Source organism: Sus scrofa, chromosome 12 (genome assembly GCF_054392235.1).
Source record: "Sus scrofa isolate SSC_HxYL_T2T_F1_AM1 chromosome 12, Sscrofa_HxYL_maternal_Yorkshire_Landrace_v2.0, whole genome shotgun sequence".
In the NCBI taxonomy this organism is placed as follows: Eukaryota; Metazoa; Chordata; class Mammalia; order Artiodactyla; family Suidae; genus Sus; species Sus scrofa.
Genome location: NC_139394.1, coordinates 43,951,478 through 43,964,995, shown reverse-complemented (window position 1 = coordinate 43,964,995; position 13,518 = coordinate 43,951,478). Strand labels below are relative to the sequence as shown.

The 13,518-nt window shown below is 46.2% G+C and overlaps 1 pseudogene; it reads right to left on the bottom strand.

Annotated features, from left to right (window-relative positions):
- Positions 1 to 11,806: 11,806 nt before the first annotated feature.
- LOC100517778 (mitochondrial intermembrane space import and assembly protein 40 pseudogene) lies at positions 11,807 to 12,222 on the bottom strand (annotated as a pseudogene).
- Between the last annotated feature and the right edge of the window lie 1,296 nt (positions 12,223 to 13,518).

Here is a 13,518-nt window from a genome sequence, read left to right as displayed (position 1 = left end):
AAGATCCCAGCTCTGCCTTTGTATTTATAAGAAGAGGAGAACCAGGAAGTCACAGGGCTGAGGTCAGAATGCCTTGTTCTTTGGCTATATAATAGACGACAGGCTATTTCTAAAAAAGGGAACAAGGCTATGAAGGCAACAGGAAGTAGAGGGCAAGGATGACTTGAGGCTTTCCTAACTGCCCAAGAGATACAGGCAAAGTGAGTGACTATTTCATGAAAGTTCCTTCCTCTAGGAGTTTCACTGTCTCCTTTAAACAGAATTTTTTCCTTACGAGTTAACCCCATTCAAGGGCACGGATAGCCTGTTATCAGGGGGTAATCCCCAGAGGAAAATGCTCTAATGTGTGAACCCAGTCATCTGGAACCCTTATCTTTGATTCCTCTCTTTATTTCACCCCCTCATCCAATTCATTAATAAATGCTGTTGGCTCTGCTTTCAAAAATGTGTCCAGAATCGCAGTATTCCTTGCCACCTCTACTCTTGCCACCTGATCCAAGCCACCTTTGTTTCTCACCAGGATTCTTGCAAAAACCTCTCATTTGTCTCCTCACGCTGCCCTTGCCCTATTTTAGTTCATTCTCAACATTGCAGCCAGAGTGGTCCTGTTAAAATATAAATCAGGAGTTCCCGTTGTGGCTCAGTGGTAAAGAACCTGACTTGTATCCATGAGGATGTGGGTTCAATTCCTGGCCTCGCTCAGTGGGTGAAGGATCTGGCATTTCTATGAGTTGTGGGGCAGGTTGCAGCCGCGGCTGGGATCATGCGTTGCTGTGACTGTGGTGTAGGCTGGTGGCTACAGCTCTGATTTAACCCTTATCCTGGGAACTTCCCTATGTCGTGGGTTTAGCCCTAAAAAGACCCCAAAAAAAAAAAAAAAGGAGGGGGGGCTATTCTAAACTGCAATATTCTGAGAGTATAAACAATATACTAGGTTTCAAAGATGTAGTATCCCCCTCCCCAGGAATAAAATAGCTCAATAATTTTTTATATTGATATATTATATTATATATTGAGTTAAAGAAAATACATTATGAAAATTATTTCATAGTACTATTTCAGTAGTACTATGGCTACTGGAAAATTTAAAATTACCCCTGTGATTACATTATGCTTTTATTGGACAGCACTGATCTAGATGGTTCTCCATCTCTTTGAGTCATTTCTTGCTATTTGTGTGTTCTCAGGCATGCTCCAGGCATCATGGACCAGAGACAAGCCATCTGGGCTGTGCCCTGTATGAATTTCTGACCCATAGAATTGGTGAGTAGAACATAAGAGTTGTCATTTTATACCACTAAGCTTTGGGTTGTTTGTTACAGAGCAATAGATGATGGGAACAACTTTCATTGGCCAGTGGTGGATCACACATTTTTTTTTTTAGTTTTTTTTAATAGTTGATTTACAATGTTCTGTAAATTTCTGCTGTACAGCAAAGTGACCGACCCAGTCATACATATATACATATTCTTTTTCTCATATTATTTTCCGTCATGTTCTATCCCAAGTGTTAGGATATAATTCCCTGTGCTATACATCAGGACCTCATTCTTTATCCATTCTAAATGTAATAGTTTGCATCTCCAGTCCATCCCACTCCCTCCCCCTCCCCCTCAGCAACCACAAGTCTGTTCCCCATCTCTGTGAGTCTGTTTCTGTCCTGTAGATTGGTTCATCTGTGCCATACTTTAGATTCCAGATATAAATGGTATCATATGGTACTTGTCTTTCTCTTTCTGACTTACTTCACTTAGTGTGATCATCTTGAGTTGCATCCATGTTGCTGCAGATGGCATTATTTTGTTCTTTTTTATGGCTGAATAATATTCCATCATGTATATGTACCACATCTTCTTAATCCATTCATCTTGTTGTTTCCATGTCTTGGCTATTGTGAATAGTGCTGCAATGAACATATGGGGTCATGTATCTTTTTTGTTTGTTTGTTTTGCTTTTTAGGGCTGCACATGGGGCATATAGATGTTCCCAGGCTAGAGGTCAAATCAGAGTTGCAGCTTATTAATGATGGCCATTCTGACCAGTGTGAGGTGGTACCTCACTGTAGTTTTGATTTTCATTTCTCTAATAATTAGTGCTGTTGAGCATTTTTCATGTGCCTATTGGCCCTCCACATGTCACAAATAATTTCTTCACACTTCTGGTTTGCTTGTGCATGTGTGTTGTGCTCTTTCATATACTCCACACCTCAGGATTAGAGAAGTTCCAGGGCAGGAAGCTAAAGTTATGAGGCAAGACACCCACATGATGTTTATCCTTATGTAAATTTAAGAAAAGTGATGAGTGAGCATTGGCTGAGGTAAGGGGTGGAGTTGACAGGAAGTGGAGTTGTACATAGTACAGTCCACCCCTTACTTCCCTCCAGTGTGCCGTTTATCATGTCTAGTCCAACATCAAGCCTCCTTTAGGTTGGGTGTATTTGTTCTTTCAGACTTAGTAGAACCCACGCTGTGTACTCCTACTAGTGCATCTCTACCTCCCCCACCTTCCCAGGAATCCAGCCGAACCTAATGTTGCAGAGATGGGAACCATCAATAGGTGACTGGGAATCAGGGAGACAGGGGCCAGTCCTACTATCCCCTTGGTTCCTGGGTGTTTCAGCCCCTGGGGCTACAGCATCATCTGACACCCTTTGAGTCAGTGCCTATACTGCCTTCTGGAGAGGTCCCAATCCTGAAGTTTATTATCTCCTCAGCTAAATTATTAACATCCCACCGTTCTCTTGATCTGGCTGCTTCTGGGTGATTAAGAATGTGGTAATACCAGTGGACTCCATATACCTACTGACTGACATCATTAGCTATACAGTGGTTTCTTCGACCTGAGGCAATGTTGTACAAATATCGTACTGAGTGATCAGACGTTCAGTAGGTCCTTGGACAGTGGGTCTAGCAAAAGTACTGCTGTTAGGGAAAAAAAAACCAAAACATATCTGGAGTTAGTGTCAGTTCTGCTCAGGTTGGATTGTTCCCCCTTGCAGGGTGGCAGACGTCCAAGACAATCGATATGTCAACATATGGCTGTATTTTCTCCTTGGAGGTGGGTGCCATATGAGACTTGACATCTACCTCTGCCGCTGGAAGGTTAGGCATTCGTCTGTGACAATAGTTAAACAGGCCTTGGTGTGAGAGCGCCCACACGGATGGGTGCATGCAGAGCCTCCATCCTTGTTGCGTCAGCCCTGGTGTGGCTGAGGGAGGAGGCCAGTTGCCTTCCATGGGACCAGTCTTTCTATGCATATAGCCCCTGACTTTCTCCTTTGCTATGAAGCTCCCCCATTGGCTTTCAAGCCCCTGCAATTAAGAGTATTTGTTCAGTACCTCCAGGTTGCACAAGTGCCTGAGTACAAAATAGGTTCCTGCAGGAATTCTCCATTCTAGCCCCAGAGGGTCCCTGATACAGGAAAAGAGGGGATGCATAATGCATGGGTGCTGAGATGATGCCCAGGTGGAGCTGGGCAAGGCCTGGGCAGGACCGGTTGCTGTAGTGGTGGCCAGTGTAAGAGATGGGGCCGACGGGGTGGAAGTGGTGTTCAGTGTCTGATTCAGGACCAAATGCGTATTTGTTCCACAAAAGAAACAGCAGAGGCATAAATGTCTGATTTTACAACATCCTTCCATTTCTAGGCTTCCTCAGCATAGAAAACACTTTGTGAGTGGCGTTTGTGTACTTCCTGAGTCTGTCGTTACTTTTCCTCCCCTGACCCCAAGTGTCACTGAAGAATCACATCAGCTCTCTTAGTTACTTCGCCCGGCAGGTTGTGCGTCTCCACCTAAGCTTCTGCAGCCTCAGAGGTCTGCCAGGGCCAATGCTAACAACAGCCGGGGCTCACTGAGCACTTACCAGGCCCCAGAAACTGGGCTTTGGACCTCACTGACATCAGCTCGTGAGATGAGATAAGGTGTTTACTATAGAAAGCACTTACTTTAGTCATTTCACAATACGGCCTAGCACCGCCGACTCCCCCACTTCTTCTCTTACAGAAATACCAAATACCCTGGCATGTCTGCCTGAAACACTGCTCTTGCCACATCCTGTGAGCTAGGCTTGCACAACACATTTATCTAGCATAGGCGGAATGGCACTTTATTCTTCCAGGGTCAGCATATTGGAGATAAGGTGTCCCTTCTCTGGGGTAGCCCCTCATTATCAGACCTGCACTTCGTCGCTGGGAACTTTCTGCTGTGACTTTTAGCTCCCCCATCACTCCTTTCTCATCACTCCAGGTGTTAGGGGTCTGCGTCCTGGGCAGGTCCTGAAGTCTCAGGATGGTATTCCAGGCTCAGAGCCCTTTTCAGGAGTGAGGCCTGAGGTGGGGGTTCTTCCCTGCATTGGTTGCTGTTCTTTGAGTTTCCAAGTGAAACCATCCCAGGTGCCTGGCCTCGGCTGATGGCTATGTGGCGAGGAAGGAAGGTCCCTTCAGTTCAGGTTGTTGTCCTAAGCAAAGGTGAGGTGGTGATCAAGGGATCAAGTTCTCTCGCAGGCCAGCTGCACATCCCACTGGGAAAGGCATCTGGTGTATGGGGTCTTTCAACCCCATCATGGCTGCGGAAGAGTGGCCTTGGGGCTGGAACACTTCTTTCCCCAGAGATACAGAGCTGCACAGCCGTACTGGGCTTATCGTCGTGGGTGGGATTATCCTTCTCTGTTCTGAACTCAATGTGGGCTCCTTTTGTTTTGGTGAAGCATGTAACACAGGGCACTAGGCCAACCCCACTATTAAATCCATTCCTGGTGGGGAGGGAATGGGACCCTTCCCTTGTAGCCCAAGAAGGATGGGTACAGATCATTGCTCTAAGTCAGCTGCAAGGTGGTACCCACTGGCCATGGGGGCACGGACACGCACTGTTGAAGCTGAACTTGCTCTGTCTCTTCTCTGGGTGAGTAAAGTGTTCCATTCAGTGCCCATGCAAGCTGTGTCCTTTAGGCAACCCCGACACAAATCATGCAGTAGGTTGACATCCTGGGACTGTTGCTCCCAGTAGCAGACAACAGGTATCACTTACATGTGCCAACTTTCAAAGCCCCAGGACTGGTCCTGCTTTAAGATCCCGACAGGAGGCGACACTGCCTGAACCCCATGCTTTGGAGCACTCTTCCCATCCCAAACACACACTAGACAAATTCATCAGAGAGCACAAAGGCATCTCTCTCTCCTGGGATGTGGTACTCAGGGCTGGTGAAGCATGACCTGCAAGGCTAAACATCCACTCTTGGGACAAATACAGGGAGTTTCTGCTGTGGTGCAGTAGGTTAAGGACCTGGGATTGTCTCTGCGGTGGTGTGGATTTGATGCACTGCCCAGCACAGTGGGTTCAGGATCTAGCATTGCTGCAGCTGTGGTGTAGGTTGCAGCTATGGCTCGGATTCCATCCCTAGCCCAGGAACTTGCAGAGGTCATGCGTGTGGCCAAAACCAAACCCACAAACAAACAGACACAGTTCATGCCTCAAGGGAAAGTCCTTCTCCACCTCTCCTGCCCTGTGCCTTTGGAAGGAAACACACCTGAGTCCAAAAGCTGTGAAGGTTTAGGGGTTGCCCTTGCCAACATCACAGCAGGTGCCCCTTGGGAAGGCAGGGAAGATTTGAGCAGCAGAAGGCTTCAGGTAAGAGAAGAGATAAGCCAGTTCACTTGTCAAAATCTTCCCTCTCAGATAGCGTGACCACCAGCCATTCTTGCAGAGCAAAGCGTTGCTCCCCTGCAGTGCTCTGTCTTCATTTTCTTGCTTCTTTCTGTGCTCTAGTCTCTGCAGTGGACACCCAAATGGGGCTGTGTGTGCAGTGGTTTTACATGGTTGCAGTATTAAGCAATTCATTGTACTTTTAAATTTGTTTGCTTGTTTATAAGTTCCAAGTATCGGCACACCTGATAGGGGGACTCTTTCTGGATTCTGGCCCTGGGTACTGTAAATGTTGGGGCAGAACCGATCAGAACCAGACTCAGGGTGGCTGGTGAGCTGACTCTCTGGGCTTCCCTGCCTCCTCCATGTAAATTCTTTATATAAATATCTGTGTTTGGAAATAATCTGTGTGTGCCTCTTCCATTCTTGTGTATGACCTTTTTTTTTTTTTAAAGCATTCTTTTTTGCTTTTTATACCAGAAACATTTTTTTAATTAATTTTTTTTTCTTTTTAGGACCATACCTATGGCATATGGAAGTTCCTAGGCTAGGGGTTGAATCAGAGCTGCAGATGCCAGCCTACACCATAGCCACAGCAACACCAGATCTGAGCGGCAACTGTAACCTATGCTGTAGCTTGTGGCAACGCTGGATCCTTAACCCACTGAGTACGGCCAGGGATTGAACCCGCATCCTCATGGAGACTACTTGGGTTCCTAACCTGCTGAGCCACAATGAAAACTTCCTTGTGTATGATCTTAAATGACCTCACTCTTGCACATGGGAAAACCTTTCATTTTAAGCAGTAAGGAGAATACCAGTTCTAACCAACGTGTCTGCTTGTTTCTCCTGATGTCCATAAGACTGGGCCCAGGACCTCTTTAGAGAAACACAGCAAATCCAAACAAGGATATTCCATTAGAGAGGCCACAGCTGAAGTCTGTTCTATAATGTAGAACTGGAACTGCTCTGTGGTCACAAATGGATGGGGATCCTCAGGTCTCTTCTGACCATTTCCTGCACGACTTGGTGATATCAAGTCAAATCAAGGAGCTTCCGTTTTGTACCCAGCACTTCTCATTCTAGCTTGGCTCTCAGCGATCGTGTCTTGGTTTAAATAGTTGACTTCTTCCTAACTTTGGTAGCTTATTTGCAAAAATGGCTGCAGTAGGAGTTCCTGTTGTAGCTCAGGGGAAACGAACCTGACTAGTATCCATGAAGATGTGGATTCGATCCCTGGCCTTGCTGTGGTTAAGGATCCAGTGTTGCTGTGAGCTGTGGCATACGTTGCAAATGTGGCTCAGATCCCGCATTGCTGTGACTGTGGCGTAGGCCAGCAGCTGTAGCTGCAGTTTGACCCCTAGCTTGGGAACTTCCATATTCTCTGGGTGCAGCCCTAAAAAAACAAAAAAAAACACAACCTCACAAATCCCAAAAATGGCTGTGGAAACTCTCCCCACCCAGTATGCATGCCCTTGGGAAGTCCCTTCCATACCGACTCTAGTCTTGGCTATGTGACTCCCTTTGACAATGAGACAATAGAATGTGTGATGCAAACAGTAACTGGAACAGTACCACAGATTGAGGCTTGTGCTAGTTTTCTACAGGGAACCTTTATATCATTATGCGTACCAGCCTGTGGTAGCCTCTTAGGGTTAAGCGACCATGTGGAGGACTTTTCCAGCTGATAGGTCATCCTAGACCATCCAACACTAGCTGAGGTGCCTCGGACCAGGAGAATCATTTATTCAACCCATGGAAGTATGAGAAATAATAAGTGCTGGCACTTATTAAACATTAAAAAAATGTTTAAAAACTTACAGAAGTTTCCCTTACGGGAGTTCCCACCATGGTGCAGCGGAAACGAATCTGACTTCTATCCATGAGGACACAGGTTCGATCCCTGGCCTTAGTGGGTTAAGGATCCGGCGTGGCTGTGAGCTGTGGTGTAGCTTGCAGATGTGGCTTGGATCTGGTGTGGCTGTGGCTGTGGTGCAGGCTGGCAGCTATAGCTCTGATTTGACCCCTACCCTGGGAAATTCCATATGCTGCGGGGGCGGCCATAAAAAGCAAAAAAAAAAAAAAAAAAAAAGTTTCCCGTACACCTCCTACCCCCAAAATGCACAGCCTTCCCCATTATGAATATCCCCACCAGACTGGTAATATTCGTTACCATTAGTGACCCCTTACTGACACATCCTAATCACCCAAAGGCCATAGTTTGTATTACAGTTCAATCTTGATCTTGCACATTCTGTGGGTTTGGAGGAATGCATACGTGTATCCGTCATTATGGTACCACACAGGGTATTTTCACTATCCTAAAAATTCTCTATGCTCTGCCTACTTACCTGCCCTCCCCACCCACCCCCAAGAGAGCAATCACTGAGGTTTTTACTATCTTTGTTGCTTTTTCCAGAATGTCATATGGTTGGCATCATGCAGCATCTTCAGATTGGCTTCTTTCACTTAGTAATAGCCTTTTAAGATTCCTCCTTGCCTTTTCATGGCTTGATAGCTCATTCACTTTAGCGCTAAATAGTCCTTTCTCTGGAGGTACTGCCATTTCTTTACCTAGTCACCTACACGTTTTGGCAATTATGAATAAAGTTACTACACACATCTGTGTGCTGGCTTTTGTGTGGACACAAATTTTCGATCCTTTGGATAAATACCAAGGAGCATGCTTGCTGGATCTTATGAAAGGAGTATCTTTAGTTTTGTGAGACGCTCCCAAATCGTCTTCCAAAGCGGCTGTGCCCTTTTGCATTCCCACCAGCTATGAATGGGAGTTTGTTGTTTCACACCCTTGCCAGCATTTGATATTGTTATTGCTCCAGGGGTTGGCCGTTCTAATAGGTGTGCAGGTGTATCTTATTAACTCTTGTTTCAAGCTACCAAGTTTTAGAGTGATTCATTATGAGTAAAAGCAATTTGATAATTTCCTCTTTGGACAATGAAGATGGCGTAATCTAAGTTCGCTGAAAGCAGGGGTAATAGTTCCTCATTCAAGAGGAAACGTATTGCCCTTTGTTGTCGTTGTTATAGAGATAAAACTCACATAACATACTATTAACCATGAATCATTTTAAAGTGTACAATTTAGTAACATTTAGTACATTTGCCTTTTGTGTAACCATCACTTCTATCTGATTCCAGATTTTCATCACCCCAAAAGGCGTTCTCTATGCCCCCCAAATAGTCACTCCCTTTATTCCCACCTCCAGCCCCTGGCAACCACTAGTGTGCATTCTGTCTCTGTGGACTTGCCTGTTCTGGATGCTTCATAGTATAAGTGGAATCATACTCTATGTTGCCTTTCGTATCTGGCTCCTTTCATTGAATATAATATCTTCAAAGTTCATCCATGCTGTAACACGAATCCGTGCTCATTCCTTTTTATGGCTGGATAATATTTCATTGTATGGCTATATCTCAGATAGTTGATCCATGAATCACTTGATGGACACTTGGCTTGTTTCCTAATTTGAGAACATTATCCACAGTGATGCTCTGAACATTCACGTACACGTTTTTATGTGAAAATACGCTCATAGATCAGGGTAACGCTACCTTCACAGGATAAGTTAGGAGGTATTGCTCCCTCTTGTTTTTTGGAAGAGTTTGGTGTGTTATTTCTTTAAATGTTTGGTAGATGTCATCAGTGAAGCTCTCTGGTCCAGAGCTTTCGTTTGTCGGGAGAGGTAGGCTTATTGCTTTTAATTAAACTAGTGCTTGTTAAGAAAGTCTACTGTGTTTTTTTTATTCTACTTGGGGTAGAGGTGGAAAGGACTGAGGAAGTCCCTGCCATCCAGAGCTGTGGAACCATAGTGAGGATTTCAGAAGAAGGAGACAGAGATCTCTTTGGATTAGGATGATGAGAAACATTCATGAAAGGAATGGCCTTTGAGCTGGCTCTCAAAAATTGGACTGAGACTTTTCGGCTGTTAAAATGCAGAGACAGGAGCTCTCGTTGTGGCTCAGTGGTAATAAGTCCGAATAGTATCCATGAGGACGCAGGTTTGAATCCTGGCTTGCTCAGTGGGTTAAGGATCTGGTGTTGCTGTGAGCTGTGGTGGAGGTCACAGACACAGCTTGGATCTCGAGTTGCTGTGGCTCTGGCGTAGGCCGGCAGCTGTAGCTCCAATTTGACCCCTAGCCTAGGAACTTCCATAGGCTTTGGGTGGGGCCCTAAAAAAAAAAAATAATAATAATAATTGCAGAGAAAGCAGGAAGAACCTTTTCGTTAGAGGTAACTGCAAATAGTGGTAATAACAAATAGTTGTAATAAGACACCAACCACTTACTCTTTTAAAAATGTTTTGTAGTTATAACCTCACTACAACCCTGTGAAATAGGTACATTCATCACCCCTTTTTATAGGTGAGGCCACAGAGGCACAGAATATTGAAGTAATTTGCTCATAGGGCTGGAAAGGGGCAAAGCTGTGGTTCAGAGCAAGGTATTCTGATAGAAGTGATAAAATGTGAGGTATGCTTTGTGTGTCCACACTATACACATAATGTATAAACGAGCACGGCCGTTTAACATGGTAATCAGTACTTAAAGATAATTCCTTCATGGAATTCCCGTCATGGCGCAGTGGTTAACGAATCCGACTAGGAACCATGAGGTTGCGGGTTCAGTCCCTGCCCTTGCTCAGTGGGTTAAGGATCTGGTGTTGCCGTGAGCTGTGGTGAATCCCTTCGTGAATGAAGGGATTCAGAAAGCTCTGCGTTCCAAAAACAGAAAACCTGGAGCTCATGGCAAAACTAGAAGCCAAATGCATCAAGAGGGAAGCACTGCTTCCCCAAACACTCCAGGTCTGCCATCCTGCCTCTTCTGCGACACACAGCTCCACTCCAGCATTCTCCCCCCACCCCAGAAAATATTTAGCTGTTTGTATTTTATTTATTTTTTAAACGTTTTTATTATAGTTGATTTACAGCGTTCTGTCAATTTCTGCTGTACAGCAAGGTGACCCAGTTATGCATACATATATACATTCTTTTTCTCATATTATCTTCCATCATGTTCTATCACAAGTGACTGGACATAGTTCCTGGGCTGTACAGCAGAATCTCATTGCTTATTCACCCCAAAGGCAATAGTTTGCATCTACAACCCCATACTCCCTGTCCAACCTACTCCTTCCCCCATCTCAGCAACCACAAGTCTGTTCTTGTGCATGAGTTTGTTTCTTTTCTGTGGATAGGTTCATTTGTGCCATATATTAGATTCCAGATATGTGATATTGTATGGTATTGGTCTTTCTCTTTCTCACTTACTTCACTTAGTATGAGAGTCTCTAGTTCCATCCATGCTGCTGCAGGTGGCATTATTTTGTTCTTTTTTATGGCTGAGTAGTATTCCATTGTGTATATACCACCTCTTATTTATCCATTCATCTATGGGTGGACATTTAGGTTGTTTCCATGTCTTGGCTATTGTGAATAGTGCTACAGTGAACATAGGGGTTGCGTGCATCTATTTGAATGAAAGTTTTGTCCAGATATATGCCCAGGCCCACTACAGCATTCTTAAAGGAAGATGTTTTGTTTCAATTTCATTTTCCAGTGGGGTATAACACCTAGTAAAGGGACATAGTGAATCATAATAACTCCATCACTCACAAGAGACACTTTCAGAATGATTTCTGGGGAGTTCCCGTTGTGGCACAGCAGAAACAATCTGACTAGGAGCCATGAGGTTGTGGCTTTTATCTCTGGCCTGGCTCAGTGGGTTAAGGATCTGGTGTTGCTGCAGCTCTGATTCAACCCCCTAGTCTGGGAATTTCCATAGGCTACAGGTGCAGCCCTAAAAAGCAAAAAAAAAAAAAAAAAAAAAAAAAAGAAGAATGATTTCAGGTTGCTGAGATTATTCAGCCCATTATTTTAAAGTGGCAAAATCCAGGACAGCATGAAAAGAGAATTCAGGAGTGGGGCTATGGTGGCCGATAAGGTCATAGGTTCCCGAGAGACCCACATGTGTACAACCGCATGTCTTATGGAGTCAAGACCGGTGATCAGCACGATAAGCTACTCTGTACATTACAGTTCACAGAACAACAGAAGGAAAGACACTTTCCTGGAGAGGGACCTAAAGGCGTTTCCAAGAGGTTCAGGTTACTCAGGAGGCTGGAGCCCCGTGCTGGCGCCCCGTCTTCACTAGCTGGACCCCTCCTCCTCTTTGGTTGTGGCGGCCTCAGCAGCAGCTGTTTCTTCTGATCCGCCGGCCTCTCCTCCTCTTCCTCTTGGGGGTAGAGGTCCCAGTCCGTCTGCCTGCACCCCTGCGTGGCCCAGAACTGGTCTACGCAGTCCATCCCCTTGACCTCCTCCTGCTGTAGTGGAAGCACGACAAGGCTGACTCGAACTGTTCTCCACACGGGCCACTGGCCATTCTCCTCCGAGACATGGCAGTTCCAGTTGATGTCACCATTGGGCACAGTCCATCTGTGTTCCTCGTATAGATCATTGGGCTTGTCCGCCACCAGCTCCGTGTTGCTTGGAGTTTCCTGGTCTTTGGTCACAAATATGAGTCGATCCTTCCCTTCCTGCTGGCAGTGTCTTTCCCAGTGATCCATGTGCCCCTCAGGCAAAACCCTCTTCATTTTCTCCCTCTCAGACTCAGCCCCTCTTTACCTGCCAGCTCCCCTCATCTCCCTGCAGGTCTAGCCCAGGACAGGAGGCCCCCAGCTTCTCCCGGTGTCCTTCCACCTGGCAGGTGTTCAGAAGTCTGCACCTCCCCTGGAAAACTCCCACCCCTGTCCCCCTTCCCAGGCCCTGCTGGCTTCGCTTCACTTGCTGAGGGCAACTGCTTCGGGGCAGAGAGGAAAAAGTCTGAAAATAGTTTGTCACAAACTGTGTGGGTTTGCTTCTTCTTTTTTTTTTTTTTTGTCTTTCTGTCCTTTTAGGGCTGCACCCGTGGCATATGGAGGGTCCCAGGCTAGGGGTCAAATCATCAAATCAGAGCTATAGCTGCTGGCCTACGCCACAGCCACGCCAGATCCTAGCCATGTCTGTGACCTACATCACAGCTCACAGCAACGCAGGATCCTCAACCCACTGAGCAAGGCCAGGGATGGAACCCAGAACCTCATGGTTCCTAGTCAGATTCATTTCCACTGCGCCACAACAGGAACTCCCCAGTGTGGGGGTTTTTTGAGAGACGGAAGAGGGACAGCATGGTCAGGTCAGCCTCTGCTTCTGCCAGGAGGAGGGTGGTGTGAAGCTGAGTAGCATCCACTAGGAGACTCAGACCTGCTTTTGTGTCCCCACGGAAGGGAAGGAGGAGGAGGTGGCAAGACCCCAGAAGGGGTATGACCTGGCCTCTCCTCTGGATGCCTCTCTTAACTCTGTGTGTGTGTGTGTGTGTGTGTGTGTGTGTGTGTTTTGAGGGCCGCACCTGCTGCATGTGGAAGTTCCCAGGCTAGGGATCGAATCAGAGATGTAGCTGCTGGTCTGTGCCCCAGCGATGGCAACACGGGATCCGAGCCTCCTCTCAGAGCAGCACCAGATCCTTAATCCACTGAGCCAAGCCAGGGATTGAACCTGTGTCTTCATGGATACCAGTTGGGTTTGTTACTGCTGAGTCACGATGGGAACTCCTTCTCCTATTTTTAATTTATCTTTTTCTCACACCTTTCTTCCTCCTCCCCTCAGACCCTCTCCCAGCTGGGCTCTGCCCAGAGCGGGCCACAACAGCACAGGACATCCTTCTTGCAAAGGGAATGGGTCACCACCATTTCCCACTCCCCGAGGTCTCAGGAAGATGCTGTGATGGAAGGGGAGGTTTGTCTGTATGCAGCAGAGCAGAACCTTGACCATGGAGCAGAGAAACTAGATTTGCCCTTGTTTCTGCTTCTGAAGGCTGTGTGACC